Genomic DNA, 4851 nt, shown 5'->3' on the forward strand with positions numbered 1-4851 from the left:
GTAACTCTCAATACCCAATCCAATACAATAAAAGTACATTATCTTTTGAGTGGGTTATCATTCAAAAGATTTCATGGTTCTATCTCTTTATAGTAAGTGAATACCTTAAATGCTAAACCTTATTCTTTGCTTAAATATTTTTTACTTTACATAAAGAGAAAAGTCTATAAGAGAAAACTTTATGAAAAGCATAATCCTATTTTCCATATGTATTCTAAATCAGATATTAGGTAAGGAAATAAAAACCACCTCTATTTAGACAGGTTAGGGTATGATCATTATGAAGTCCTAGAGCACATTTCTAACTGATGTCCTCAGGAAATGTTTAAGGACAAGGCTGAAAATATTTTATTAAAGTTAATTGTGCAATAACTTTCAGACACATTATAAAATAAAATGATCAAATGCTTTCCATCTCCAATTCCCCACAAAAGGACAGACTAAAAGAATATTCAAGATCTCTTCTGACATCATTAACACACATACGGCAACTAAGGTCATTGCTGAGATATACTCAGTATCTTAAAGGGTTGACATCAAACCATGTATAACGAGAAAAAAAATGTTTCTAAGTTCAATAGAAACACAGGATTCTGAAATACCACACACAAGAGGGTTATCTATATTAAAATGCTCTTGTATTTAAAGTACTGAGTGTTTTGGGGTTTGTTTAGCTTTTGTTCTTTTAAAAAGCTGAATCTTTTGTTACAGAAAATGAATTCATAAAAAGTATACCATAGACATATTTTATTTATGAGTTAGTCCCACACTATATTGGTTTTGGTTTTGTTTATCTCTGTCAATATGCCTAAATGATGTATACTTGAGTAGGAAGCCAGAAAGTATATTTGTGTATGAGATTACTTTATTACCATCGCTTCCTAACCATTTGATAACTCAGTGTAACTTAAATCAGCAATACAATACCAATCATTCTTTCCTGACCCTCTCATTCCACACCAAATGTCTTATATTCCCAAAAAGCGATGGAGACGACCACCGGTTGTCTTGAAAGACAACACATACAAGGCATCTATTATTTCTATTTAATAAAAATAGCTATGTCTTATCTAATTTATCAGCAGAAAGTATAATATGAGCTTTCATTTTTAGTGTATTTGAGCATGTTCTTTCTAAACTTACACAGAAGTAGTGACCAAATAAGCTGCTGTTACTTCTACTTACTGTGTAAAGCTTTGAAAAATATAAATTGACATTTAACCAAATTGATTCATTATTCTAAAATTTTTGTTTCAACAGTAATTATATTTTATAGTATGTAAGCTAGAAGATTAATTTGCAAGATCTTAGGACTACTATGAAGCTGAGATACTTAATGGGTATTAATTGGACACTGAGATCATTTCTAAGACAGAATACTAAAGATGATTACTAAGCACAGTTTTAAGTTCATGTGCTTTTGCTTCTTATGGTTATATTGTACAGAGAGGCTATATTTTTTAGTTTTTTGAGAAGTTGTATAAGAAATGTCTGTGTCTGCAGAAAGTTGTTTGATGTGTTTTCAATTCACTCTTGCTCATCGAAAATGCTAGTCTGTGACAGTTGACAACTATCTATCCCCTGAGTTTTCTCTGTAAAATAGAAATCACTTTGGTTAAAAGTTATAATTAATATACTTGAGTAAGACTCTACCATAAGCATTCTTGGCAGAGAGGCACAATCTTATGTGCAAAGTAGTAAGATGTGGTTTTGTTAAGGAAAAAAGAGAACAGCTCTGTCCTAAAGTAAAGTGACTGATTGTTCCAGAGTGGAAAAGAAAGACAAAAGAAAACCTGATGGATACAGAAAGTGGAATAAATGCAGAAAATGAATTTCATGTTCCTCAGATTCTACTATATATAAATAATGAGTCTGAGAAGCAAAGAAATGTGTTAAAATCGTATCAAATTTTGCTCAATTTTTTATGGTTTTATGTCCCAAGTCTACTGTTTACTGCTTTCCTCTAAAATATAAAGGTTTTTTTTTTCTGTGTAATCTGTCTAGATGGCAAAGATTCTGTGTGTTACCAGAATAATTTTCTGTGCTTTCTTTTAGTTTTATTACATCCTTGTTCATTTAAGGAAACAAAACGTCCTCACTTAAGAAAGAGCTACAGTTCTTGATAACCATGTTGCTTCCTACATTTATTTTTAAATGTTTTATTGTTACTTTCAACTGAGTAATCAAATGTTTCTCAATCATTCACATTTCCATCTTAATTATTCAAATCTCCTGACAACTTATTTTTTTTCCTTCTTAAGATTGAATCCTAAATATAAAGTGAAATAAAATAACTTTCAGGATATCTTTTGTTTTTAAAATGTCTTTAGAATTTCTCAGAGGGTCCTTGAAAAGTTATACAGACTCATTCACTGTAAAAAGGGAGGTATCAGAAATAATGAAGATTATTTGACATGAGTTTCATGGAAAGAAATATTCAGTTAGAAAAAAGATATGAGTTTCATGGAAAGAAATATTCAGTTAGAAAAAAAGCCTTCTCTAAGTTAAATACATGTAGATAAAATGCTTCAATATTTCAGAAACCAAACTCTATAGGGGAAACAACTAGAGACTTGTCAGTACCCTCCTTGGCCTTGATATGTTTCCATTTTTCTGAGTCTTGGTGGTGCTTTGCCTGATTTAGGCAACAACAGTATAGTTTTCAGTCATAATTTAAGTTATTATTTAAAATGTTAGCTTGGTCATTTTCTTCTTTAATTTGAAGCTAGCACTGTCTAGGATAGTGCTTCTGAATATGGAGTGCACATCAGACTTACTTACTTACTTAATTCTATTAAAATAGAGATTTCTTTAAAGACCTACTCCAGACTTTCCAAATCTTTTTACTTGATATTGTTGATATATTCTTGGTATCTTTTTACCATATGATTAGATATTCTTGGTATGCTATTATATTTAATGCCCCTGGGTAATTATATATCTCAAGACATTTTCCTCTGTAAAAATTATGTGTATCCTTATAAATCAGATGTATTGTGAAATCTGTGAAAATATGCCTCATGCCAAATCATTATTCTTATAGACACTGTTAAAGAGCTGAAAGTGCCACATGTCTGATGGCACAAAATCAACACAGTGTGCTGCTGTGAAAATGATGCAATGGCATAAACCTCAACATATCTGGATGATTTACTAGTGGAACTGAAAGCCTTTACCTGTCTTGGCCTAACTTGTTAACCACTCTATACATTAAGCACCAATTATAAGAAAAGTAAATTGTGTGAGTGAGTTAAGAAAAGCCACTATAATTAAGCAATGCATAGCTTCTATAGAGAAAAAAATTAAAAGGCTTATTCTATAAAGTCTTGTTCAGTTTATCTGATCACAGAAATCACTGGCATCCTCATTTAGAAAAGGAGATTCCCTTGGAAAATCCGCTCCTGAGAGACTGGTTGGGTTGGGCTCAGGATGTTTTGTTTATAACATGTGTCCCAGATGATTTTGTGGCTAAAGAAGTTTGGAAAACACTTCTAGAGGATATTTTATATTTTCTTATCACTTTCTAAAGTTCCTAATCTTAAATTCTGTGTCTTCATGTTGCTCACAATTCCCTGGTCCATGGGGCTACACATCTAGGACCTTCACTTGAATTTGTGCCTATAGCACTTGACATATTGAAAGACTAAAATAATCTTCAAAACAATAACCCTCTTTCTAGGCTCTTGTGCAGATGCCAAACTAATCTTCCAAAACTACTTCTGTAAATACGTTAATTTCTTGATACAGAACACATTTCGAGAGCACAGCCAGTAAGTACAGGCTCTGCGTAGACTTCCCGGGTTTGAACTTTAGCCTGACCATTGACTTACTAGCTCCACAAGCTTAACTAGTTATTTAACTTCTCAGAGTTCTACTATCCTTCCTTGTAAAATATGTAACGGTATATAACACTTAAAACTGTACTGATTAATCAAATCCTTAATTATTTAATCAAAATGAGATCATCCATGTGTACTGTCCCAGATTCTGGCACAGAATAAGAGGGCAATAAATGTTACTATCATTATTACATAGTGAGAAAATAGCTTTAAATATTATTTTTGATCATATTTCCTTATGTGTAATTCTCCAGCCAGTCAGAGGCATCTGCTTTGAATAAAGGAGATTAGAATTGTGAAGCAAAAATAAAAATTAAAAGAAACTGCCAATATTCAATTTTTGTACTTGTTTTTTGAATTTCAAACAAGCTCTTGAACTCATATCAAAAATATTTTTAAAAAGCAAACAGTGTTTTTGATTTGTAGGAGCCAAGAGTATTAAGAGAATTAAAAACTCTCAAGAACCAGAAAGGAAGGCTCAGAAAGCAGAGCACAGCGTTCATGGCATAAAAAAGAGATTTATAAAAGACTATAGGGTGATCCTGACCGTCCCACTCAGGCAAGACTAAATGAGAATCAACCAGACTCAGGAGGAAAGAGGAGTCGATGGCATAGGAACTTGTAGGATGTCTACAGAGCTTGGAGTGAGATGCCAAAGACAAGACCTAGGGACTCCCGGGAGAGGAGTGAAATTGCATCTCGAGCCTGCCAAGCATTGTCTGGCACTAGTAACAAAGGTTAGGTATAGGGAGCCAAGGCAAGCCTGTCCATTTCTATGACAAGGAGCCCTGTTAGGTGTGCTCTTTGTAGCTGCCTGGTGTGAACCTTCCATCAACAGTGGTTTGTCTGCATGTCTCTCACAGAACTCTCGGCAGAAATGATATTCTCCAACAGCTAGGAGCTTGCTGAGTCCCATCCAGATTCTCCCTTGTGATCTAACCTTTTTCAACAGACTAGAACATTCATAAGCTTCCCCAAACAAAGGGTTAAATCCTCAGAGAAGTGGTGGAAT

Source organism: Camelus dromedarius, chromosome 1 (genome assembly GCF_036321535.1).
Source record: "Camelus dromedarius isolate mCamDro1 chromosome 1, mCamDro1.pat, whole genome shotgun sequence".
NCBI classification, from domain to species: domain Eukaryota; kingdom Metazoa; phylum Chordata; class Mammalia; order Artiodactyla; family Camelidae; genus Camelus; species Camelus dromedarius.